Source organism: Struthio camelus, chromosome 15 (assembly GCF_040807025.1).
Source record: "Struthio camelus isolate bStrCam1 chromosome 15, bStrCam1.hap1, whole genome shotgun sequence".
Taxonomy (NCBI): domain Eukaryota; kingdom Metazoa; phylum Chordata; class Aves; order Struthioniformes; family Struthionidae; genus Struthio; species Struthio camelus.
The window spans coordinates 8,404,690-8,432,679 of record NC_090956.1 but is presented as its reverse complement, the minus strand read 5'-3'; the positions used below and the strand labels follow the sequence as shown (position 1 = coordinate 8,432,679).

The 27,990-nt window shown below is 40.2% G+C and overlaps 1 long non-coding RNA gene across 4 annotated transcripts in view; it reads left to right on the top strand.

Annotated features, from left to right (window-relative positions):
* LOC104153956 (uncharacterized) overlaps positions 1–27,990 on the top strand; it is a 346,787-nt gene that overhangs the window by 76,840 nt on the left and 241,957 nt on the right. For 3 of the 4 annotated variants that reach the window (XR_011134668.1, XR_011134671.1, XR_011134666.1), the window contains exon 2: positions 8,121–8,285. The exons of the other annotated variant lie outside the window; for it this stretch is intronic. This is a non-coding gene — a long non-coding RNA (uncharacterized lncRNA). The remainder of the gene's footprint in view (positions 1–8,120; positions 8,286–27,990) is intronic. 4 annotated transcript variants of the gene reach the window in all.

The window sequence follows — 27,990 nt, the reverse complement described above, 5'->3', positions numbered from 1 at the left end:
AAACTATTTAAAACACTGAAGATCGTGATTTTTCAGTGATGGATAATTCACTCTCAAGTTTCTTGCAGGTGACATCTGCCATGTACAAGATATTTTTGGAGAAAATAGAGATATCCTTTGTAGGCCTTTGGTTTCATTAACATGCTTAGGGTTTAAAAATGACATTAATTAGTATCTTAAGCTGGGTCATTTCTTAACCTCTGTTACCTTCTGTAATGTCCAAGGATTCATGTGCAGGGAACTGAGAGGAGGATATGGAAAACATAATTTACCTTGATTAGATGCCTGTCTTTTACTTCTCTAATCTATTTCTGTTTCTAAGTTAGTTTATTTTTATTGTGCCTATAGGAAAGAGAAGATTGCCTCAGCCCATGACAGTTCTGCCAGAGAAAAAAGGCTGCAAATATCCACTTCTGGGAGTACGTGTTTATGTAAAATCACATGGCCCAATAGAGAGGGAGTCAGGAAAGGTCTTTGTTCTGTTGCTTTCCTGCAACTGCCTTTTTGAGTCCCAGTGTTGCCACCTGCAAAATAAAGAAAATTATACCCTTTTTATAAAGTGATTTAAAGATCTGTGGATGAAATATACTTTAAGATATGTTGCTACGTTGTAGCCAGGCCTAATTTTTAGACAGCATATCTTCAGGATTACTCCATTGTTACGTATGAAAGGGTTCTGTGCTTAGGACTGTAAATTCCTAAGTCTGGACTGGATGAATGCATTCAAATACATTGATTTCCTCCCCACCGTCCTTGTGCTGTAAAGTTGAAATGATCCTTAATGCAGAGTTGCAAGAAAGCTTGTCATACCAAGATGCATATGCAACATCGTAGGTAGGTGCTGGTAACACAAAGGATATAGCCCGACAGGTTTGCATTTGATAGGTTAGCTTTAGTCACAGTGTTCAGCTCATGACCTGCATCTCTTCAGTTTGGGGTATTTGAATCTATACCTTCAGTTCAAGATGATTTGTGCTCATCTTCATTTTGCTAGGTGAAATTCTGTTCCCCACTGAAGAAAGAGTGGTGTTTCGTCATTGACTTTACGAGGACTAAGGTTTTACCAGTTTTATCTGGTGGTAGTGATAGGTAAGTGAATGTTAGCTGGTTAAGAAAAACACACTGCAGTTGTTCTTCTGCAATGCCCAACACACAAAAATATATTGTTGATTTAATGATTTGTTGAATTGAATGTAAAAGCTGGTTGCATAAAGGAGATGCATTTTTAACTGATTAATACCATCTGTCACTAGATTTTCACTGTGCTGCAATAAAAATGTTTCAGATTCTCAGCAGTTCAGTCAAATAGAAAAGGGCTAATTTCTTGTGAAGGCATTCCCCAGCTCTACCCTTTGCATTGCCTCTGCCGATGGTGAATGCGTGAGGTTGGAAATGCACAAAGAATAGGTGAAGTGCGACTAAAAGCTTCCTAAGTGCAGATTGCAAAACTGTTCAGAGAGAAATAGTTGACCTGGATTTCAAAAGGTGGGTATATTCCATACCTAACTTCTACAGTCCCCCAGTCATCTTACATCCTGCAAAGACATGGGGACGCATGTTTGCCCATGGCTATTGCTACATCTTTAGTCTATGTTCTTTCCTTAAGGTTTTAGACTCTTGGATGGGAGGGGGGAAAAAAAATTGAAGGCATAAACAGCTTGAAGGATTTTTCTTCTTCCACTCGCTTTAGCCTCTGAGGACAATTCCATCCTATTGGAAAAAGGATGCCTTGCCTGCCAAATGTGGAAAAAGTCAGAGACGGGCAAAACTGCTTGGACTTTCTTGATGATTTGATTGAGGTCATCCCAAAGTTACCCACTAGTCAGTGATGTAATCTCAATTATGCTGTAGCTAAATTTACAGTGGTCTCTCAGAGGAAGTAATGGAGTCCCCTCCTGGCTTAGGGTCCTGGCATTTCAATTTCTTCCTCTGTCTGTCAGGCTTGAATGTATGTCCCCTCTCTCCTGGGAGCACAGGCTACCTATGAGTCTGGAGAATCATTTTGTGCTCTATCAGAATGAATATTTCAGTATTCTGTCCCACATTGGGACATCTCCAGCAGGAAGAACAGAGAGAATGTCTTCCCAGAGTACCCCAAGTATAAAACTGACTACTTAGGATACTCACTTGGTAGAGTCAGAAGATGCACAATCTCAAATCTTTTCATCCTGATTCAGTGTAGTTTAGATATGTCCAGCCACTGGGGGAGCACCCACCACCGAAACTTGTTTCCTTGCTGACATAATTAATTTCTGTGTATGTGCAAGAAGAGAGAACAAAGTAAATTGAGGGTAAACATACTCCTGCTGCCTCTGATTCAAGTATTCATACACTGTGAAATCTCATTAAATTAGGTTTTTTGGATTATTCCTGCCTGCTTCCCTCTTCTCTTATCATTTCAACAGCATTGCACTACGCTGCCGTGTTAGACAGTGTTGGATCCTCTACAGCTGGCTTTTCTTTTCTTCCTACCCCTTCTCTCTTATTTTTTTCTGCTTCCCTTGCCACTTTTACTCCAGAAAAGCCTGACCCTGAGCTTCAGCTGAAAGGATCCCTGAACCCACAGTAAGGCTGGGTCAAGAGTGGACCTCTGTGAGTAAAACCTCATGTGTATTCGGATGACTCTGCACAATCTTGCCTTTCCATCTGTGATGGGCTTGTTAGAGAGGCATAGGTTTTTAATTTCCTAAAACTGGGAAGAGACATACATTCATTTCCATAGCTCTGGGCTATGAAAGTTTTGGGATGTAGAGACCATACCTAGAATGCAACTGTAGTCTCTTACAGTAAAAACAAAATGGATGCCATGCCTTTGAGCATGGGACTGATTAGTAACAACTTCATTATTGACACAGGTTCCTACACCCCTGAATTCTTTTGAATGAATTCCCATGATTCCTACTCCCATGAAGTCCCATGAATCCTACCCCTATGAATTCTCCTATGAATTTTTTTCTTTACATCTCCTGAATGAATATATAGCTTTGTTGGCTTCCCTTAGCCTATGGCACCGCCACACTGAATGAGTGACAGATGCTGGCAGGCTTTCTGTGCTAATTTTCCCTGTCCAAGCTTGAAGCATTTTACAACTCCAAAATATTTCCATTTTCTGCTGTGGGGCTTTGTAAAGTTCTGAAGGAAACCTATACAATTCCCTGGAGGATTTTTTTTTGCTCAAAAGGACTTGCCTTCCCCTAAATGTTTTTGTGCAAAGCTAGGAAGCTGGTAGCCTAGTGAACCTGGTATTGCCCTGCAACCTTTGCAGCTGGAACAGGCCTCTTTTCAGAAGCCCTGTTACAGGCTTGGCACACATAGGAGTTCTTTCCCCAGCCTTGTTGCTTGTTTTAACAGTAGCTAGCTAACTTCTAAGTCTAAGGTATTTAGAAAGTTTAAAGGCCAGCTTGCTCGGACACCTGTACTTCTGCTTTAGTATGAAAAAGAGCAAGCTCCACTTCAGTGTTTCTGTTTTGTTAGGTCACTTGATTCTTTTTTCCCTGCTTTACTGAATTTTTTTCTAACAGAGATAGAACACGGCTTTGGGTAGGAGCTGACAGGAGGAAGCTGAGATTCTCTTTTAGTCTGCTGAGCCATTCCACCAACCCCTTTAAGTAGGTCCTGCCTCTCTCTTGGGTGCCATGAAAATGTGGAGTGCAGAGAAAGCAGAAGGAAAGGGAGGAAAAGCATCTGCAGGAACCAAAGATACTATGAGGCTCTCCTCCAAATTCTAGCTCTTTGGTTTTTTTCCTGTGGTTCCTTGTGAGGACTGACAGGAGTTCACCTCTTCTGAACTATAGGCAGAACATGTCTTAGGAAAGGATTTGTTTTAATAAAGTAGCACTCTCTTTCATATCTCCTTGTTTCCTTCCTCTGAGTTGGAATCTGAAATCCCTTTAACATGACAAGAAGAAAAAGGAAAGAGTTAATTTTGATTTTTTTTTTCCATCTTAGATCAAAATCAGCAATTCAGAAGGTTAGTATTTTGCTATAAGCAAGTGATCAGGACATCAGTCATTTTCTCTTCATTCGTGCCCTGGGGAAAAAAATGAAGACTAATGAGTAACAAAAAAAGAGAAAAATGAAAGGGGGGGGAAGGGAAAAAGAAAAGGCTGCTGCTGTTACAAAGTTTGTAGCTGATTTCTACTGAATCATTTTCTTAGCGCTTTTGTCAATTTCCTGAAATTGTCAATTTGGTATTTTCTTTTAGCACAGCTAACAGAGGCAGCAAACAGTTGCTGCAGTTTGCGTAGCAATGTCTGATCTCTGCTTAGAACTTCTGAGAACCTTGCTGGAGGCTGTGGGGGGCTTTCTGAGGACCTAGAGGGTGCTTGCTGCAGACAGGTAAGGAGAGCTAGGTAAGGACAGCTGCAGGAGGCCTTAGCTTCTCCTGGGAAGTTCTAGCTAGATGTAGCTGTTGCTAACGAGCTCTATAGGTTGCCCCTGATCAGAAGGAGTTGGGGCCTTTGTTCCAGCTGGCCTTTGATTAGGGTGAGTCAAGCATGCTATTAGTCAGTGCTAGGAAGAGACCTACATAAAAGCCACGCCTAGAGTGCAGCGAACAGAGGCAACAGTTCATCCAGAACTGTTGCAGAAGGATGCAAAGAAAGGTACACCTTTGTCTCCAGTCATAGTAATGTACAGTTCCTCAGGTATGGTTGTAACATGCCAGTAGCTATTGGAGTCATGCATCAGCTGTGTCAGAAGGTCTGTCTGGGTGGAAGCCTCTGACAGTGGATGCAGCTCTGCAGGTCTCAGGCTGCAGGGACTGCCTGGGACCTCTCTGTGAGGCTGGGGCTAGCAGTCAGCTTTTCTGCAGCAGGTATGCTGTTGTTGATGAGTTGTGTCGCCAAGTAAAGGGGTTAAGGAGGAAGTAAGCAGGCTCTGTAGCATCTGAGAAGACGAGCAAGAGATAGATAGGATATTCTCAGAGACCCTTCAGCTTGAAGATTCTCAACACCCCACAGCAGTGGAGATGCAGGCATGCTCTGTGCCATGTGGAACAGTAAGTCTTAAGTCTGTGGAAAATGAGGGCTGGAAACTGGTCAGTCCTCATAGGAGGAGAAAGGCTCTTATTCCTCCTGAAGACTTGCAGCTGATGAACAGCTTTAGTGTTGACCTGCAGCAAGTTTGCTGGTGATGCAAAACTGGGAGGAGTGGCTGATACCCCAGAGGGCTGTGCTGCTGCTGTTCAGAGGGACCTGGACAGACTGGAGAGGTGGGCAGAGAGGAACCTCCTGAAGTTCAACAAAGGCAAGTGCAGGGTGCTGCACCTGGGGAGGAATAACCCCATGCACGAGTACAGGCTGGGGGTTGACCTGCTGGAAAGGTCAGCTGTGCCCTGCCGAGAAGGACCTGGGAGTGCTGGTGAACAACAAGTTGAGCATGAGTGAGCCTTGTGGCCAAGAAGGCCAATGGTATCCTGGGTTGCATGAGGCAGAGTGTTGCCAGCAGGTGGAGGGAGGTGATGCTCCCCTTCTACTCAGGCCTGGTGAGGCCTCACCTGGAGTCCTGTGTCCAGTTCTGGGCTCCCCAGTACAAGAGAGACATGGCACTCCTGGAGAGAGTCCAGCGAAGGGCTACCAAGATGATGAAGGGCCTGGAGCACCTCTGCTGTGAGGAAAGGCTGAGGGAGGTGGGCCTGTTGAGGCTGGAGAAGAGAAGCCTGAGGGAGGGATCTGATCAATGTGAATGAGTGCGTGAAGGGAGGGTGTCGAGAGGGTGGGGCCAGGCTCTCTTCAGTGGTGTCCAGCAAAAGGACGAGAGGCGACGGGCAGGAACTGAGCCACAGGAAGTTCCATCTGAACATGAGGACAAACCTCTTGACTGTGAGGGTGACAGAGCACTGGCAGAGGTTTCCCAGAGAGGTGGTGGAGTCTCCTTTGCTGGAGATGTTCAAGAGCTCCTGGACGCAATCCTGTGCAATGTGCTGTAGGTGACCTGCTTGAGCAGGGGGGTTGGCCTAGATGATCTCCGGAGGGCCCTTCCAACCTCAACCACTCTGTGATTCTGTGCATTAGTAATGCCTTAAGGTATTAAGAATTTTTGCTGTGTTTCAGTGGCTGCTGAGTTCCGTGGATTTCTGCACATAGTGCTTATGAGTGTTTTAGGGATTTGCAGGATGAAAGGATCAATATTATACACATTATTGGTATTTATTATTTTTATTGTTTGCACACTGCATTTTGAGTCACAGCATAAGCAGATGATTTGGGGAGGTACTCAGCTTCATATTTGTTAATCTTGACTGAATTTTTTTTGCCCTATAGAGTATTTTATAGAGCCATTCTGTTTCCCTGAATTTCTGCTTTGTTCCACTCATCCCTCACAGTCTTTCTTGAAGACAAAGTATAGGAGATAGACAAACAACAGCTCTTTTTGTGTCCGTGTAAGTAGAATCACTGAACAACTTAGGTGATTCTCTGAAGAAATATCCAATTTAGATTCCATTGTGGAAGTCTGAGACCTTGAGCAGGTGTCTCAATAAAGAGCTCATTATCTCTGGTTTTGAACTGGCTCTTTGCAGTTTGCACAGTGAGCCCTCGTACTTCCCTTAGGTATGCTTATAAGTTCCGTGTTTGGACTGTTTGCAGGTATCTAGTGCATTTGCTCTGATTGGCTCTAACAGTGCCAAATAACTTAGTCCACTTTGTTTGATAGTCTGATTGGAAGGCCTTGATTCTGTAACGATGTATGAGCATCTTTCTAAACCAAATTTTTACTACCATAGTGTTGAAATGCTTTGCACTGTCTAAGGCTGCAAAGAGAGTGTTTTCTTGAACTTCATGGCCAAGATGTCTCCCAAAAGTTGCAGCAACTTAATGACAGCAGAATTTAATGTGAATCTTTCCTTGAATCAAAGGAATGAGGGCAGAAAGTTAGAGAGGAAGTAGAGGGATGGGGTATTTTTCATTAGTAATGGTGCTGTCTTACTCTTCATGAAGGTGTACTGGAAATCTATACATAGATAGATTTGTCTGGACGTGCACTCCTTGATGCTTTTGAAGCATTGTCTAAATCTTTTGTACTCTCTAGTTAGTTTGAAATAGTCGAAATCAAATCCAGAGAGTCTGAAGCACGGAAAAGATTCCGCACCTTGAGTTTCCTAGATTTGGGCAAATTTTTCAAAAGGAGCTAAGTGACTTACCAGCTTAATTTTGATTGTTTTGCAAGTGGAGTAATAAGAGGAAGACAAATGACTGTATTGTTATTACTAATCATAAGACACTTGTTGATCTAAATTACTGTACAAATATAATACTGTTACTATCCTGTGCCCTAATTGTAAGGGGGAGATATCATCTGGCTAAAATACATATTAATCAAAATAACCTACTCTTGGCATATCAAATAATGATATGTTAAAAGCTGTTTATGATCAAAAGACGTTGTAGACGTCTTGTCTTGCAGCAGCTCCGTTTACTAGTCTTCATTGTCCTTCAAATGCTTTAACAAAGTTGTACTCAAGACTGGAAGAGAAAGGTTAGGAGACATGAAAAACAAGGTAGTTAATTTTCATGGAACCCAGATTTTCCCTTTTCAGATCCATTTCTGATCACACTGGTGTACGTATTTTGATATCTTTGGTAATCCCCAAGGGACACAGTACCAAATATAGTACCTTTCATGTGGAAAAATGCCACTACAAAGAAAGGTTATTAAAAGGTTCAGAAATGTCAGAAAAAAAGTTTAATTCCTGATTATCTACCCATACATATATTTGGCCAAATTCTCAATTGGCTTTGCATTGCTCTGTTCAACATACGGAGTTTTTCACTGGCTGAAAGATGGCTATCTCATTTAGCATGACATATATATGCTTTCAACTAACATCTCTGTGAAAAAAAGCATGAGGAAAAGTTACAGAAGGGAGGAGTTCCAACCAAAAGAGAGACATGTTAAATCGTTATCTGTTATGTCTCTAACCAAGAGTCCTGGTTAGTGTGAAAGTGAAGGTATTTTATCTTTGCGAGAGTGACAGTAGGGCAAGGGAAGACTTAAGCTCGATGTCTGTGGTGAAGGTCAGCTGGACAACGATCAATGCTTCAAGAATGACTTAACTATTTCCAAATCGGTTTTGGGAGAATATTTTTATATTCCTTCTTGTCTATTTGTATTCTGTCCAGAAACACAAATGGTTGGATGGTTCCCAAATAGACCACTGGAACACTTGGACACTGCTCAAGAGGCAAAGGATCAGATCCTCAGCTGGGATGAATCACTACAGCTTTATTGTAGGAAGAATCTCAGTCCTGTTTGTTAGAATGCTTTGTAGCTGAAGGTGATGGTAGGTAAGAAATTATTCAAGTCAGTCACCAATGGTAAGTGCTGGCATTTTCTGCCGGAGGATATTGTATGTACATATGCTGTGGTTGTTGCCTGCCGTCAAAGTCTGTGTTTTCTAAATCTCCATCTTAATTCATCTTTATTTGCCATCAAGAAATTATCTTGGAAAGCAGTCAGCATGTCCAGTACCTGCCATGCTGTAATATATTATCTTAGAAACTGCAGAAAGAGACACTAGGTAAAATTGAGTAGTATCTTTATTTTCTTTATTGCATTGCATAGCTTCAAAATAGCAGTAGTCAGGAAGCAGCAGTGAATTAATACTATAGAGAAAGATGTAGGATAATGCCTTAGTGTCATGCCTTAGTGTCTGGACACTTGAATGTTCTTTCTAAGTAATTCTCCATTTCTTTTCTCTGTGTAGACTTTCTCCTTGTAATCAGTATCATGCATAGGTCAAGGTTAAGCAAGTAGTTTTGATGAAGCTGGCTGAATAATTAGGAGGACAAAGGCACTGAAGTTCCCGACAGCTCAGGGAAACAGCAAGTCTAATATCTTGTCTCTGATAGCGCCAGGGACTGATAGTGTAGTCTTCTCTGTAGAGAAGATGGACAGTACTGTGTTAATCTGCCCAAAGAGGTTTCCTAGCCCATGTCAGTTAATGCTTGGTGTAGACCTTGAAGCTTGAATGCTTAAAGGCTTCTCTTACAATTTTTTTTTTTTTAATGCTACTTGCTGTAATTTTTTGTTGCCACCAGAAAGCTGTAGGCTTCATGCTGATTTTTATTCTGTTTGCATTTAGACTTCCCGTGGGTATTCGTTCTCCCTCTCCCTCACTCCTGGACACTACAGTCTTCCTAGTTTATGGTATTACCATTTTGGCATTTTCTTCAACTACAAATGTAGAATTTCTTCTATATATCTTAATGCACCGCCATCATGTAACCAGAGCTAACGTCATGATACTCCCCAGGTTGGAAAATGCACAGGAGTTAGTGACTGTGCAAATAAGAAGCAAAGAGAAGGGATATGAACAGGATGGATTTGTCTGGGTTCTCGCATAACAATAACTATGACGACAGAAGTAAAATCCAGATCTATCTTTCATGATACAAAGACATTCAGTCTTGAGAAGTGGTGAGTTAAATAGTCACGTTCAACCTGCTTCTAGTGTTCTACACTAGCACTTGCACCAAAAATGTTGTCTTTAGCATAGAGCTGGTAAAGCACTCTTTGTTAGAGGCACTGTATTTCTGCAGTTTAGGAACTGAAGGAAAACAAATGAAGGCTAAGGGCAAGCACCAGGTATTGTTGTGATCCCTTGAGAAAAGTTTTCCTATTTTGAGTAGCAGAGGGTGATTCCTGATAATTTTACCAAATGGGCCTCTGATGGCTCATGTGAATAAAGATTTGCAAGCGAAGTCATTGTCCATTGGGTGAATGTCCAGCTTATTCGTTCTTCAGTTGACAGTTCCCAGCCGAGAAGGCAGTGAATTCAGTAGTAGGCCAAGGCGGTGCAGCCTGGAAGGCCCCAGTAGAGGTAAAGGGCCAAAGGTTTGTTTCAATTTACAACAGCCTTGTTCTACTTCACCTGGATTTTCTGCAGTCCAAAATCTCAGCAATCTGGCTCCCCACTATTGGAGCTTTTATGGATAGGCTTGTGCATTTGGCTGATTTGGTGCAAGGTGGAAAATGGATCCCAGTATAGAGATAAGCAGATAAAATTTAAAAGAATACTTTGTGTATTCAAATAACTTTGACCTTTATTTTAGATATATATTTTTCATTACAAAGAATTCCTGGAAGTGGAAAGGATCCTTTAAGCGTAACAAGAATCCAGTGACCTGGAGGGCCTTTGGAAAATGAGGGTCAGCATATAGTCGTACTGCTGTACCTAGCTCTACTAGAAGCCTGCCAACCGAACATGAACAGTCAGTTCTTATAAATTTGGCTGCAAGGGCCAAATCAAACTATTGTCAGGCAAAAAGGAACAAAAGAATTGTTGTTACCCTATTGATATTCCAATACTGTGTTATATTTTGTATGTCTTTTTGCAAGAAGAAAGGCTGCTGTCTGAACATATGCAGCAGGGGAAAGTGCTGCGCTGTGGTTCTTAAATATTTATCTCAATATTTGGGTTGTAGTTCAATAGCTTTTTTATTGTACTGGCAAGATTCCTCTTTGGTGAGAGAGAGCACATTGCAAAAGCAACCTGTTAGGAATATACTTTGCTTATCTTCTACACTGACAGCATTAGTTTTCCAGATGTTAGTTGTAAAAGGTGTCTCACTTTGAGACATACATTTTGAATTGGGACAGAGACAATTTTTTGACAGCTCTATAAAATTAATACTCCTTTACAGCAGCGTGTTTTAGTTCTTGCTGTATAAAACTTCTTTCATTGCTGCTTATGTCCTTTGCAGGGAAGGAAATTGACTTCTATATGACAGCACACTTGGAGTGTCACTGGCTTTCATATTCTCTATTAAAAAAGATAATTGTGAGAAGCAGATCAGACCTCAAGGAAGGCCTCTGAACTGAACCCATTTCAAGGGGGGAAGACAGAGCTGTCAAAACTTTGGCTTCCTAATTCCTAAAGAGCTGTTAATTTGCTTGGCTGCATGACCTACTGGGAGTAGAAACGATACTCCACTTGTATGACCTCTGGTGTCGATCATTATGGGAGCCATCTGCATTTATATTATCAATGCACAAACTTTCTTTACTTCCATGAAGCATGAAATCACCTTTCAGATGGAGTAAGAAATACAATCCCCCATTCTCAAGAGATGTAACAGTTCTGTCTAAGACTTCATTTCCACAAAGAAATCTTTAAACAGTGTGTCCTGACTTCAGCATCAGCCAGCATCTTGGAAGTTGCCTGCTTTGCAAGTACAGACTTCATTATTATTTTTAAGGAGATCTGTTAAGGTTTCTTATTATTTTAGGCCTTCTAATCCTCCATCTGTAAGGAAAAGGGAGGTTTGTCACTGGCTTTGATGCTGACAGCAGAATTTGACCCGTAGTGTCCCACAGTAAGTTTCTTTCTAGGCCTGTGCACCTCTGGCACATTAAAAAAAGTGTGTATTTTAAGGAACTTTTTACAAACACACCCTTCTCTTTCTCTTCGTAAACTCAAATGCAGCAGCACGATGCCTCTTAATGCTACTGATACACAGTCCTGTAGAGTAATAGAATTTGTACTGCTTCATTGGACTGTTTTAGCATGTTTTGTGCTAGGTCTTTGTCACAGAATCACAGGGTGGTTGGGGCTGGAAGGGACCTCTGGAGTTCGTGTAGTCCAACTCCTTGCTCAGACAGGGTCAGCGAGGGCAGGTTGCCCAGGACTGTGTCCAGCTGGGTTTTGAATGTCTCAAAGAATAGAGACTCTATATCTTCTCTGGGCAGCCTGTTGCAGTGTTCAACTATCCTCACAATAAAAAAGTTTTTTCTTACCTTTAAATCACATTTTCTGTACTTCAATTTGTACGTGTTGCCTCTTGTCCTGTCCCTGAGCACCACCGGCTCTGTGCTCTTTACACCCTCCAAACAGATATTTATAAATATTGATAAGGTTCTTCCCCAACCTTCTCTTCTGCAGGCTAAACAGTCCTAGCTCTTTTGTCTTTATGATCTGTCCTAATGTTTGTTTTTTGTGGGTGGATCCACAATCTTGTGGAAACCTCTTGAATTCATTCCCACTGAAGTCAGAAAATGAGAGAGATTCATACATTTCATTACAACGTTTGGACCAGAGATGATCAGTTGCTTACAAGGGCAGTGATTCGTTTCCTGCTGTTTTTGCTAGCACTCATGACAGAGTTCTGGTCCGTGATTTGTATGAGTCAAGGACTTACCGTTTATCCTGAGTTTACGTAACAGTTCAGAAGAGAAATTCTGACTCTAAAGAAAAACAATATGCTTTTGTTAAACTTCTAAAAACATGATTAGCTTTTGTTTTCAAAGTTAATGAGACAGCAATATATTCATGTTAACTAACTGTTAAAGTATTGAATACTTTTCTTCACTATTAATGTGCCAATCTGAAGCACAAGCTTAGTTTCTCTATGTTGGTGTATCCCGTACTAGCTATAGCTAGAAGACTGTAGCAGTCACTCAAAAGTAGTCTCAGTTGTGTGCTTTAAACTATGTTGACCTTTTAAAACCAGTCTTTCTCATTTTGAAGAGAATAGGGAAAAAATTTGCCTCATTTTTAGCATAAAAGTGGCTTGTGAACTGCAATATGTGTTTCTGTGCACTTTTGTTACATGCTTATATTGTAAAGAGGCCTAGTATGAAATGAGGTAAAATAATTCCTGGAGATCCAGCCACAGAAATGGAACGACCAAACCTGCTCCGGTGCATGCATTTCTGCCCTCTGTGAGACTTCCTTTTAAGCTGCTGCTCTAGTTCTGATAAAAAGAACGGTTGAAAAAAATCTTAGGAAAACTTGCACAGCACAATATTTAGAGCTTTCCTCTCAGATGAGCAGGGACGCCAGAGAACAGGATGGGGCCTGGAAAGCTTGCTGAGCTTTTTTTTAATCAGAGACCTCTATTGAGTCCAGTATAGCTGCCACCCGTATCGGTGATAGAGCCTTCAAAGCAGGCATTGAATATGAGGAAATATATAAACTTTAAAAATGAAACTTGTGGTTTCAAAAACAGGAAATTTGTGTGAGAGCTCACAGTTAAGCCTGCTGTCCCTGCTGTTAAAATGTGGTTATGGTAAGGGAAATGAGAGTTAAAAACGGTGCCTCTCTTGCTCAACAGATTTGCTTTTTTTTTTTTTTTTTAAAGGAGTCGGGCAGGATTATTTTAATGCCCAGACCATGATCATCTTAGCCTTCTTCCCTTGCTCACAGATCACCAGATTTGCTAAAGGTCGGTCATTGGCTTTTTCTGCAAGATGGCAATCGTATGAGAGAGCATTCGCTAGAAACAAATCAAAGTGATCCTCATCCTTGTTCCATATTGGAGGTCTTGTTCCCCTGAGAGCAGCAAGATAGCATGGATCATAAAGCAAACAGCCAAACTGCAGACAGCTTTCCTTAGGGACTGCATGTACAAAACCAGGGTGCTTCTTTCTCTGTCTTAGCAGTCTGAGGCAAAGGATGTTGTGAGCATTCCTGCATCACAGTCAGCAGGAGAGAGAGCACTCTGTGGGCGGCAGCGTGGTCTGAAGTGCTTTGGGGGAGCACTGAAAAGGAGTTCCCTAGAGGTTCCCTTCTTGCAGCATCCCAGCAGAGTCCATGGATTGTGTCTGTACATCCTCATGAGCCCTTGGCATGACAAGATTGGCTCTTAAGCAGGAAAAGAAAGACCGGAAAAGATCCTAGGATGTAAAGAGTCTGTTTTCCTCACTTCTCTCCTAGGTCATGTACACAGGAGTCAGCCAGGAACTGAGAGGGTAGTGGGTGGGATTTGAGGATCAGGTTGTTTTGTCTCTGTCAGCAGACTGCAGTTTGTTTATGGAGGAAACAAAATGGCCCGAAGCTTAAAACTCCCTGATTTCTTGATCTCAGTCTTGTTTATATGGACTGACACAAGCCTGCCAGAGTTTTGTGACAAAGCTCTTTGTGAGACTAGAAGCTCAGAGGCCTGAATTTCTTTCTCTGTCCCTAGAAACATGCTAGAGCCTAGAAGGGACATGGATATAATTAGAGGCTGAAGCTTTAAAGAAAATTCATTCTTCACTCTTCAAGCCTGAGTCTACAGCCGAAGGCCAGGCTTGCGTGGAGTTCTGATTTTTTTTTGGCATAATCTAGTTTCCTTTGTCTGATATTCCACAGCATGTGAATGTAGGTGAGCATAATCTTTTGTTTGCAGACATAGCATGACAATGTATGAGCCAAAATGAATCTAGACTGCAGGATGAATTTATATTTTTTTCCCATGTAGGTACTTTTCATCCAACGTGGAATCTTTAAGAGACTGTAAATATGGCACCTTTCCATGTCAATTTTTAAAGTGGGTTTTCACCATGTTGCAATACAGTTACTCAGTTAAAAGAGCGGTTTCATGTCAGGTGTAATATGTCCTCATCTTGCACGGTGCATGCTTTCGCTGCTCTTGCCATATTTCTGTAAACACCTTCTGTGTTAACTTGGCATAATGAAGATGCTAGCACGCTGCCTAACTGTCCTTAGATAACTCTGTAGGTATCTTCGCCTAGTACCTGTCAAGTTTAGTGTGGCTCCATGTCCTGCGTCTCCTTACAAAACACCTGTTGTTCCTAGTCAGATATTTTTGGTGGTATGCATAGCAGCACATTAAATAAGCAACTTAAAATGTTACCTGGCGCAGTACAGAATGTCTTCAACATCAGATGTGCATTTAGCTCAGATGCTCTGAACTTGTACCAAATACACCTCATGTTTAATATGTTCCTCAAAAAATCCAGCAAAACATCTAAATAGCAATTCCCATGAGCCTTCACATCCTTCAGAGCCAAGGCAATGGAAAGCAGCCAAGTAAGTTCATGCTGCAAAGTTGTAACTCACTTTTCATTGAGTAATGAGTCCATCATCTCTCGCCACTCACAATTTTAAGAAGCAGGAATCCTTCAGCTAGACCCCAGGAGTGCAAGCTAGTGACCCTTTTAATCTCTTCTGTACTTCAGTGTTGTCTCTTTCTTTTTTTTTTTTTTTTTTTTTTTTCTCCTTCAAAAACCATCTGTGCATCCTGGCCAGCAGGAAATCAAAAGACCATAAAGTAACCTGTGTTCTCAGCAAGTAGGGCACTTTTCATCATGTGAAACAAGAACGTTTTTTTAAACGGAGCCTGAGTGGGGAACTAACATGCTGTAAATAACCTTTATGTGTAGAAAGCTCTGTGAGCAAACTTTTTTTATTGTGCATAATGTTTACCACACCTTAACTGCGAGAGAGGCTGCTATATGCACTGTGTCCTGTTCCAGAGGAGATGCTGTGGTATATTAGAAAGGAGGAATGAATCCTTAAGAGGTATGCCTTTGGAGTTAGAAAAATCTGTGGAATGTATAAGGATAATTTAATATACAGCTGTAACATGCAATTATATGTCTCTGTTTCTGTGTGCATGCTGGGAAATGATGGGTCTGGTCCTTAGAAGTTCCTACAGTGATACAACAATTAAGTTGAGGGGAAGAGTAGAACAGAAGAAATATTTAAAGGGCCAAGAATGAGGGGTTTTTGAGCCTAGAAACATCTTTCCCTAGAATTTACAATTTAATTGACTTATTCTCTATGATAAAAAGAGGAGCAGAAAACTGTCTGGGTTATGCTTTAAGACATGCCCAGGGGTTGCCCTCAAAATCAGCTGTGCCGTTTGTACAGACGGCATACCTGCAAAATCCATCTCCTGTGTGGCTGGAGGGTGAGCTCTTGAGCTCACCGTGCTCCGTTTCTCTGCCTGTCCCCAGGAGCTGACTTCAGCTTTGTGCTGCCTCGTCTGCCTCTAGGCTTGCCAGGACAGGCAGTCTGCCAGCTTTTAGTCGATCTGATAGGAACATGATGTGACTGGAGGTGGAAACTCAGTCCTGCTGGCCACTGCTGAGGTCTCTTGGTAAGAGAAGTGGAAATCTCTGCAGGGTATCTGTAAGCGTGGGTCTGAGCTAGACCAGATCTACCACTACTGCAACAGTCTGAGTTATAATGCTATCACCACTGCATCCGCAGGGGAAAAGGGAGGTGGCTCTGAGTCTGCACCATATTCTCAAGCCTTATCATGGTTTTTTTTTTTTTTTTTTTTTTAAAGCTGAACCATATCTTGGGAGAGCAACACAGCTTTGTAGTGCGTTCCAGCTTAGCTGCTATACTGAAAACTAATGCTATGTGAACACGGGTGGAGTGTGTGTTATGTACATGCTCTGACATGTGTGTATAAGCAGTCTAAGCAGTTCAAAATCTCAAATATATTGAGTAGCATTGTGACATTTTCAGATTTAAAAAGAATATAGAGTCTAATTTGATATCATGATTTAAATTCTTTCTATTTCTATTGAGTTTTGGAACACTGACTTTTGGTATTTGAAAGAAATAGCAGTCAAATGCCTGCATTTAAGGTTAATGACTTCAAAATAAAATTACATTTTTTGCAATAATTCATTATATAAACATAGGATGCTGGTTTGTAATCTTCCAGTGCAGTCAGCTTTAGATTGACTACTTGTGTCTATACTATCATTTTAGGTTGGAGAACCTACCGATTAAAGAGACCCAGACTAACTACAGACTTCTTATTCAGGACTTTTGCGTTCAGATTTTGGCTTAGCTAGAAACTGCTTTGTGACATGACCAAATGATTATGCGAATATAGGCTATTTTAAAAGTACTCCAACTGAAGATGTAGACAACTTGGAGATTCTTGGAGAAAAACTCTTGGAGTAGAAAACTGAGTGGAAAGGAAATGCTCACTCAGTGTCTTGTGTGAAAGAGAGCATTTGCCTTAGTGATCAATGAAAAGAAGCTTGTCTAGTAGAGCACACTAGGTGCTTGTAAACTTTGTGTTGGTCAGAAGAGCAAGGGTACTAGCCTGATGTTGGGTGTTTTTTTTTTTTATGAAGATGATTGCTCTGAAGGCAATACAAAAGGCATGTATTGTGCAGGATTATGTGGTTCTTGAATATTTTTTCCTGACCAGAAGCTAAACAAAAGCTTTTGCATCCTCAGTAAAAGCATAGGCAACATTTTCAATTCGGGTAAAAAAGTAAGAGTATTTCTTCCCTTCCTTCAAAATGGAAAACATTTGGGAGATATATATATATATATGTACACACACACACACACACATCTTTTTACACTTTAGTACCTCCTCTCCAGCTACCCTTTATGAAGGTATCAGCTGGCTGCTTTGCTTTTGCCACTGCATTACTTAGAAATCATAGGGACTGTGGACCTCAGAGTTCAGGAACCTGGGGTGGCATCGGGAGGCTCCTAGTCAGAATTGCCAGCAGCTTTTCTGTGTATGGTAGTTTTCATAATTCCATGCAGAGGGTTCTTGATATCAGCAAGAAGGCAGAAGTTGGGTGAGGCCTGAAGACATACTTGTTGGTGCTCATTGATCCAGACTAGTTCTAAATACGGGGTGCAAATGAGGGAAATCAAAGACCCTGTAGTCCTTCTCTGGCAGACTCAGAAGCCTGAAAAAACCCAGATCTTCTTATGACGATCACAGTTCTGAATGTTAAAGTGTGTAGGACAAAATCCCTGGAGAGAGAGAGAATGCTTAGTTGTAGCTTTTTTTAATTAGCAGCCTATATTGTGTGTTTATAATAAAGTCTTACTGACGAAGCTAGAAACATTTCTTAAGCTCCAGATGGCTGCTTTTCTTTATGACTTGCTGTAGGGTACAGACTTTGATTTTATATATTCTGATAATCTATCCTGATTATTCAACTAATACACATTGTTCTCCCTGTGCTGCAACAATACCCTTTGAGAAACTGCAGCATATGGTTTGGTCGGGGAAATTTCAAGGTTAAGAAAATCTTCTTTAGCTGATGTCTCCCATTCCTTTGTTTGCTTTCCCTTAAGGCTAGGACCTGTAACTTTGATAGCTTTTCTTTAAATTTTTTCTAGTGACAAGATTTTCGTTCTATGCATAGTCTTTCAAGGGAGGGGGAAATGGTCTTGGAACATTCCCTAATCTTCAGAAGTCTGTTGTAAAGGGACCCAATATATGGGATCCAATTCTAAATCAAAACAAACCAACAGAAAACCAAAAATGCATGGCATGGGAGAGCCTGGTGGAAAGAAAGAGCAGAAGAGCAAAGCTGCACGCTTGTTTTATGTTGGTGAGAGAGGAGAGCAGAGAATCCAAAGCCCCAGTGCTGCTGAGCAAAATTGCCACGTCAAGATGTACCGCATCTGCCAGTGTACAGTGTCTCATTGCAACACCACCTGATCAGAATATCATTATCATTAAATGGGCATCCATTTAGAAGGAGAAAATAAGTGACTTAAGAGAAGATTTGGACATCTCTGGAGGGTTGGCATTTTGATTTGATTTCTTCTCGCCTTCCCCAGTTTAAAACTCCACTGCATGTGAATATCTGGATGTCAGATTTTGCCTGCAGATGTGTTCTTCTACTTACAGTACTGCATGACCTTACAGTTAATAAAACAAGAAACACTGGGCTGCAGTCTTCACCAAAACGTGTTACACCATTCAAAGCCTTATAGTCTCTCTGAAAAGTTATTTTAAAATAAACTGTATTTTGAAAAGAAAGAATTCCTCTGACTGTATCTGTGCACGTCCATGATTGTTGGGAAGGTTTCCACAGCCCATGAAGAGCACTTTTCTTAAAAAACAGATAGAGGAAGCGCTTGAAGTGAATCGCAGCAATCAGTCCAAACTATGAACCAGGACTGGAGATAAGTATCGGTACATCCCACAGGCATTACCTGACTGCTGGACTAGGGATTAGTCCAGTGGTCTAAGAAGTCAACCTTTTACAGAGTCAGATGGTCCCAAAGGGTGTCTCTCTAGTCTGGGGAGCAGGATGGTGCAGAGTCAAGTCTGCACTTTCAGTCAGAGTGAAGCAAGGCAAAGTTTTGAACCTGGGTCTTCCCCTGCTCCAGTGAGCCTGTTGGCTGTGCGTAGCTACGTGTCTCTCTGTTTATGATAGGCCAAGCCCTGTGTTACTTCCCAAATTTAAAAAAAAAACCCAAAACTTCTGAAATAGAATAAAAACAAATTTTGAAACTCAAAAATTTTATGTGGAAAAATTTCTTTTTTTTTTTGGTTGGTGTTAGTTCTTGGCCAATGAGACTTGCAATCATCTGGGATGTTTAAAGAGGTTAGTTAAATTTGCCCTAATTCGGAGGTTTAGCTATGCTCACAGTTGCATGGATTTTTCCTCAAAGTTGCATTTAAATATGTGACATTGTAATAGCAAAACTAATTTAAGGTACGTTTATATACCTTCAGGCTTCTGTGTAGTACTTTGTTGTATTTAACCAGATTCATAGTAAAATTAAAATATAATCAGTCTGCTAATTCTCTTTTTTTGGAAAAATAATATTTGCTTGGGATCTGTTTTTGTATCCTGAATTAAGAAGCAGTTTTTCTAATTGCTTTAAAATAGAGGCATATTCCTTTTTAATACAATTTTCTTTTGCTTCAGTGTGTTATGATATTAAAACTGAACCCTGATTAGAAGCGCTGATCACATTCTTAACTAACAGTGAAAAATTAGTGTCAGATGAACAGAAATCCAGACGAGAGAGCATTCAGTCTAGATTTTTTGTTTGTTTGCTTTTTGAAAAATGAAGTTGAGCCAACAAGGAATGTGCAAAATATGTCTTAAGGGCTGTAGTGTTTTCAAACTGCTGTTTAGTCAGGCAGTTTGTCAAAGCTATCTAAAAATAATAATGATGATTAGCCGATGAAGTGGATCTGTGAGTTATGGGCAATATAAATATTTTGGCACTGGTTCTATATTCATCCCATGGAATAGACTTGCTGAACCTTTGCTGTGGAACATAGGTAAAAGGGGACATAAGGGATATACTGCATGGATGTTGTTTTCCTTAGGGAAAGGGACTGGTTTCCCTGTTTTCCAAAGTTTCTGTGTGGTTCCTAGGTAAATGCAACTCCCCCCCCCCCCCATTTAAAATACAACGTAAGGAAAAGTAGACAACTGTTTAAGGAAATTACCTTACTTAACTATACTCAAGGGGTTGTCTTGAGCATGAGAAATCGATAGAGCTATTTATTAGGGAGAGGCATATACTTTGTTGTATGGGACTTCACAAAATTATTCTGCACTGCTCAGCTACCACTTAATTCAGTAAATCTTTGCCAGCTGTCTGCAAAGAGGAGAACTTGATTATAGGAGACATGAATGAGACGGCTCATGTTGCTGATGTGACTATGATTTCGCCCAAAGATACCTGCAAGGTTACAAATTTGGACTTCACCTGGGAAGTATGAATGAGGCCTGCAAAGCACATAGGTGTTTCAACAGTAAAAAATAATCCAGGCTATGGAACGTGCCTGTTCTAGTGCTGGAATGTAATGCCTGATATTTTCTGTCCAAAATTTGCTTGGTTATAAAGCAAAGGACAACATCATAAGAAATCTAAATGAAAGGGCCGTTCTCTGGGCCAAACGGTTAGTATTTGCCTTTCTCCCATCATATGAATGACCTTTGGGTTACAACAGGGATGCTGACTCGCCTGTTAACCTGAATAAAGTATGGGAGGGCTGGTTTTTGGCTGTCAAACTCCAAATATGTAGCAACTATGCAAAAACAGGTGGATGTATGTTCTTACTCTTTCCTTGGAGGAAAGAGTAATTAAGAATTACAAAAACAAGCAAAGTTCAATGGTATAGTCACTGTATGCTTATTAAAATGATCTGTACTGTTCACAAGTGGGCCGACATAAAGGCAAAGACGCCTTGAATGTTCAGCATCTGAGGCGATGTCGCTCTAGGTAGTTCATCATCCATATGCTGGAGCTAGCCTTTGCCCTCGGAGGTACTGACACTGGAACGGTTCCTTGAGATAAGATGAAAAGCTCTCTGGCACGCATAATTTTGGTTATGGGAGCGAATAAGCACTGCTTGGTTCCTGAGCATTTTCTGCTGGATCCTGCATTAACGCAAACTTTCGGAAGGTTGACCCCGAGTATGCAGACAATGACTGAAATTCTCTTTTTCACGTTTACTTTGCTGGTGTTACTCTGCATTTACATTCCTGTGGGTGAAAGAAGAAACTGCGTGTGTGATTCATAGATAGGGTAGACTGAGTGTGGGCTTATCCCAGATGGCTTATTCGAGGACATCTGTGTAGTCCTTAATTCAGAAGGAACTTAAAAACAAAGTGTAAATGAGCATGCAGTTTCCTTGATTGATTTATGTGTACAGTTTAATGCTGAGGCTTTTCACTTAGCATTCACTTCACAAGTGAGAGATGTAAAATGTTTAAATTAAATGAAGCGGAAATAAAAAAAAAAATATTGATTCTCTCCTTTCCCTCCATCCTTCTTACTAAAAGTTTTTGGCTCTTTTACATTAGTGGCTGTGCTGTGTATTGGCATTTACTCCAATGAAGAGCCTGTGATGTTTCCCAAGTGTTCCACTACAAGGACCTTGTTAATAGCTTCCATTTATCCACCAAAAGAAAAGCTCCTGCAATCTCCACCCCTTTGTGCAGTAAACCAAGGACACAGGAGGGGCATCAAACTGGAGTCTCTTCTTAAGTGTGCCATCCTTTATTCCTGTAAAGCCAAATACTTTGTTCAGGGAGATAAAACCTGGAATTGCAGGTCAAAACCAGCTTGACCAAGGATGTGTATCTGTTCCACTCCATTGAGGGAAATAGACAAAAATGAAATCTGAGCGTTGCACAGTAGTTTGTATCACAGTGGTTAGTGATTTGTTTGTGCAGGACAATATTATCCTATTCTGATACAAAATAGTGATTCTACTTAGTGCTTGGGCTTCTTTCTGGATAAGAGAGAATTTTATTAACATAAATAAGCATTCCACTTTTTACCTACTTTACTGAAGTATGGGTTGAAAATGCCAGAATATGAACTTTATTTCATCAGTTTTATTTCTATGAACCAAAAGGAGGACCACACTCTGATATTCCTCCTCTTCATATTCCGGGAAGATTTCAGGATAATTGTCTTTGCGATGGTGAAAATACCAAATCAGGAAGTGATGCAAGATCAGCCTGATTTCTTCTTGAAATAGCGCCGAGAAAGAGTACCATCACATCGTTGTTGGGAAGTAAGAATCAGTGAGAAAGGTAAGACAGCTTCTTTAAATTTAGTTGGTTTGCATTTCCAGAACATGAAAACCAAAATTAAGACTTACAGGACATCACTCGGGCAAGTTCCATGGCTGCAAAGAGCTAATAGAACAAGCACTATAATCATGTGAAATACTCTTAGCTTATTACAATTTTTTTTGGTTTTTTTGGCCAGTGCCTGTGCATGTGATCTCACTGATTGATGTGGAGCTGGTATTAAACTTAATATAAAGACGGGGCGCTGATGGTGATGACAGCTTTCTTAACTTGCCATTGCTCTTTATTCAGAAAAGCATTAAACACAAAATCTGTGGCCAATCTGGAAAGTTTTGATCTAGGTGATCTTAGACAAGTCCAGTAAGGTAACAGCAGCGATGCCAAGATTATAATTTGGGCATAGTTTATCTCCCATCCTGTGCTCTAATAGCTGTTCCCTTGAAGAGTAAAGATTCTTTTCACGCTTGGAATGTGATGCTTATTCATAAAGAGTAAGAGTAATTAATTTATTTTTTAACCGTTAGATTTTCTTGACACTTTATAATGGATTCTGTAGTCTTTATCAAATCGACAGTTTTAAAATTGTCATTTGAAGCCTGTGAGCCATAAAGATTAAAAAATACAAGTACTAATAACTTTATGTGATTGAAAAAACATTTGGATAGGAAATCAGTTTTATCCCAGTGAAATTGCAAAGTATATAAGAAGCCATAAAGATATACAAATGGAAAGTAATCAGTGCCAAAATTTAAAACATCTTTAGGGGACGTTAATGTTATTTGCATATATTTTCACTAGTTTGTCTATCTTTATTATATTGCAGAAGTCAATCTTTAAAATACTGCAAATGATGTCAGAGTTTTCATTGAGACTGCTGCTTTATAAATATTTGTATTCTCTCTTTGCAAATAGTAGTACTTAGAAATTTTGACTCTGCTGAATACTGTGACCTCCGTTTTCTTAAGAACAGGGAAAAATGAATTAGAGGCTCTCCGGACTGATTTTTTTTTCATTTTCTCCTCTGAGCAAAAAAGGCTACATAATATGGAATTGTTTTTGGAGAGTGTCTATTTTTTGTGGGTGTTTTTTTTCTACCACGATCATTAAAATAGTAGAAGAAATCTGTGTATTTTCAACTCAGTCCTTCATGCAGAGTGAAAAGTTAAAATGTGCCACTTCCAGTTCTCTCTATTCTTGGTGAAAACTGGGCGACTCTATACGGTATGCAAAGACAGTAAGAACACAAAACTTCATCATTTAAATTGACCTCAGACAGCCCTCTGGCTCCTCTATATAAATCCGTAGAAAAGCCCAGTTCCCTCTATTTTCACATTCACTCCACCTTCAAGCTGTGGAGCCCTTTGTAGACAAGATGAGTTGGATTCCCCTGCACTCAGAAAGTAAACTGAGTAAACTTTGGGGTGGGGAAGGGCATACGTGTTGCAATGTATTCAGAATGTTTGTTAATAATACAGTAGTAATTGCCATGTAATCCTTTAAAAATATATCAGTAACGCTAGCAAAACCTACAGTGTACCTAATACTGTAGGAGAAAAGCATAAAACTGCTATATGACTTTAGTACTGCTTTAGAAACTGCAGGAATCGTTTCTGGAAGCACTGCCAGAAATCCCCAAAGATGGCAGCTACCTTTAACATGTGCTAGAGGCACTGGTTTGAAAAAGAAACTGATGCTTCATGCATTCCAACTCTCGGTTCTGCAAAACTGTATAAAAGGTTACTGTTTTGCTGTATATCAGACATAACACAGCTCTTCTGAGCCTAAGCCATTGTTATCTCAAATCTACAGGCAGTGCTTTAGATCACTGAAATTAATATATGCAGATTGTTTAAACAGAGAATTCTCTGAAAGCCAACAGAACCCAAACAAAATGAGATATATCATGTCCTTGGATATTTTCCAAAGATTAATAATCTGCTTTTCTTGGCAAAAACAAAAACAATGACTTACAGGGGAAGCCTCTTCATTTTCTGCTTGCAGGAGCTCTTTAGCATCAGCTTTGTAGAATTAGAGGTCCTTGGGTTTTCTTCTTGAAAGTCTGGTGTTGGGACAGATGGACATATCTGAAGAAAATGATTAATGCAGGCTCAGTGGAATGCTTTTACCGGCTCACTTGGTCTCTTAGTGGAAGGAGAACTCCATAATGACTGTAACGTTTGAGCACGTTCTAAGCTTGCACTGTGTTACAGGATTCACTCTAGGAAAGTGGCATTTTCTTTCCAAAGAGTTGATTGCCACCAGTTGCCCAAGATTGGTGTTGTGATTCAAGAAGTCTCTTCCAGTTGTGTTTCTGTACAAGTGTAATGCAAGCGTTTTCTCTGTGTTTTCTCAATACTGCCATACTTGAGTTTTGTTTCAAATGCTGTTTGGAAATCACAGTTGTATGCGATGTAATGTCTATAAAATTCCCTGCTAAGACCCAATGAGACTTTAAGTATGTTGGAATTAGAACATTTTCTTGATTTGTTTTTCTGAAGTGTTTTCTTTGTGTTTATTGCTCTTTTTTGCTCTTCCACTCTCTCTCTTCAGTTTTATTTTCATTGTTATTGGCAGCAGTTTGATTACAGAAATAGGTCACAGGGAAATCATTTTACAGCAGCACTCCTTTAAACTCACCAATTATACTTTGATGAAGAGACTGAGTTACTTCTTTGCTTTGTGTGTTTCCAAACCTACCCCATGTGGACTAGAAGGAATAGCTAGACTTCTGAAAAAGGTGTCATTTAGTCACCTGTTTCCCTCCCCTCTCCCTCCCCTCTCCCTCCCCTCTGCCCCCCACCCTGTTTTCTTTTCTTTTCTTTTTTTTTTTTTTTGAGTGTATTCTGCAAGAAGGGGTGCTGAGTAGTCAGATAGCAACAATAGCCTTGAAACAGTGGTGGCCAGAAGCAGCACCTAACTAGAAGGACCTACTGAAGTTGCACCTCTTTCCTTCCTTGGCATGTTCTTGAGAGCACAGAAGGTGGCAAAACCACAAGAAAGTATTAACTTGAAGTTAAGACATCAAGTCATTTGAGATGAACAGCTCCTTAGTACGGAGACTTATATTGCACCTCCCCGAGCTGATAGCTCAGACCCATTCCCTTGAAAAACAGCAGAGGTGTCACTTGCGGTCTTCTATGTAGTACAGCCAAAGCAAATTGGTCATAGTTGATAACATAGAGAACCTGCAGATTTTGCTGTTCCAAATGTAGGAAGAGCACAGCAAAACTGCAATGCAGAGTGCTAAAGTAAAATGATGTGTGTATAGGGAGGTGTGGGGTTCTGCTAGGGCTTTTCTTGTACGCATAATATTCTGTGGCTCGAAAGACAATGTTTTATTTGCATGCTCTGCTAAAGGAATTTAAATGTTTTAACACAAAATGAGCTGAAACTAAATGATTCCAGTTTTGACCAAGTTACATCTAAATCAATCCTGGATAGGTCAGATTCTGTTATTCTTATTGCCATATTCCACACACCTTTTTTTATATGTTGACTTTAGAGGTGCTATTCCTGTTAGTTTGGAGAGCAGGATTTGATACTCTAGCCGTTCAGTTTGTTAGCAACCGCCAAACCCTGTGGGGCATGGGACCTGTTTTGGCTAATCAACTCCCTGATTTTCTCAAAGTATTTCATTAGTAATCTGGTGGAGCCTCTGGTGGAGGCTTATTAGCAATTTAGTTAGCTTTCCTGTAGACTTAGGCTGCTTTTCAGCAAGCCTGAACCACAACAGCTCTCTGAAAGTGACATATGATTTATTCTTACTGGAAGAAGCTGTTGAAGTTGCTCATTAACAGTTACTGAGACCATAAAACACTTTTGCTATAGCAGGCTTGCTTTTGCGTTATTAGAACTTCCTTTGGCTTGGGTTCTCAAGAGCCCGCTCATAGTGGCTTAATCAATATTTTGGTGTCTCAAATTGGGTTTTTAAAAAATGATTTATCCCATTTTTCTTTATTTACTAAAATGTCTATGGAATCAAAGGAACTATTTCCTCATTTTGTTCTCCCGGAGAAAGTTTTTCAGAAGTTCAGGTGGCGTTTTGCAATGGCTAGGGATATAAAGTCATACGTATGTTGTGTTTCTTGGATGCCGTTTTGAAATGCTCTTAAGTGCTTGGATATTACAATGTATCGTGTCATCCAGCAAACTGTGTGCAAATGGTATGCAGGGGCGAATCCAAAGTATTTCAACAGACATGACTGATTTTTTGAAAACTGGGCTATATTCTGAGTCCTAAGATCAAGAAACTAAAAAGTAGTGCTAAAACATGGTATTCAACACAGCAGTGTTTTCCCCACCAAGTTCTAAGCTTCTCTGTGGTAATATCTGTATTATTTTATTTGTGTTTGATCTGGCTTTTGATTTTAAAAAATAGAAATGTTAGCACTTTTCCATTCTTTTAAATGGCAATAGGACTTCTGGCTTGAGCTTTTCTTATCAGGTAATATGCAGCTAATCCAAAGAAGTTGTTAGTACTGCAGGTTATCCCAATTGTTTGGGTTGCTTTGCTATTACAATCTTCATAAGTAAATGTTATCTACTTTTTAGTATTTGAACTTTGTTATTTATAATTCTTAAAATGCCTTTTTATAGAACGACGTTTCTCTTGGGTTTAAGTCACTGCAAAAAGTAATAAGATCTCAAGCAAGCCAATTTTTCCCCATGTTTTCTGTACTTTATACTCCTTTTTTCTGTTGTAGTCTATGCATGGTGTATCAGGTGGATTCTCTTCTGCTGCTTCAATGATCCTAGTGGGGAAAAAAAAGTTTTCCAATTTCTCTTACTTAAAGAAGTAAAAAAATAGATTTACTTTGGCTCTTTTCTTTAGAATCATAGAGCTGCCCAGTGTTTGCCTGGCAAAAAATGAAGATGAAAACATGTAACCTGCCAGAAAAAAACATTTCCCCCAGATTCATCTTCCCACACCTTTTAAGAATCAGTCTTTCCCCTTTGAATTTGTCAGTTCAGATTAAAAGGAGACATCAAATTTTGTATCAGTGAAAGAGAAATCTGATGGAACAAATCAGATGCAGCACCTTTATGGTTAGTCGATTTAGATTCAAAGCACAGTCTATGACTAAAGTAAGATTCAACAAAATGCTCCAGCATTAGCTTCAGCAGCCTGAAGTTAGTGATAATATAGGTCATTAGCAATCTGAGCAAACAACTTTGCTGTCTTAAAGCTCTTTGCTATCTTTTTATCCTTTTATATTCTTTTAATTATGGATATATATCTGTAAAAGTTATTAGTTCTCAATTTCTAGTTTCATAGCACATGAGATGGTAAGAATATATTCTTTGGAAGTTAGTGTCTACACTGCAATTTGGGAAACTTTTTGACGCTGAAGTTTCTTAGGCTACAAAACAGACTCATGCTCCAAGTCACAATATGGTAATGATCATATGTCTGTTTATGCCCGCTTACACACACACGTGTGCATGTGTGTGCAGATACACACACACACACACACACACACACACACACACACACACTATATCTCCTCCTTTTATAAAACTCATGATTCCTTATTTTCATGAACTCTAACAATGAACTCTGCTCTCCTTTATTTTGTACCCAGCCTTTATTTTGAACTACAACCAGCTTAATCTGTGAAAGCGCTGATGTGCAAGGGTGTTCATGGTAGAGTGTGAAAGCTTGGGGGATTGGTGAGGGACTTGAAAATTTCTGTAATCTTTAGATTTTTGGTTTGGTGACCTTCAGAACAACATGTGGTGGATACAGGGAGGGACATGGAGGAATATTTTGTTTGTACCACGCTCTATGCATCAGATTTATGTTTCCATATGGACCCTTTCAATGAATTGGCAACCAGAATTGTTTTAAGGCAGATTTCCAACTAATCCTACCTTATTCTAGGGAAAAAAAATGTGTTTCTTGGGCAGCCTAATAATGAGACAGAGGTGGCTTAGAAATACCTCTGTTCACCAGTCACAGTTTCACTGTGC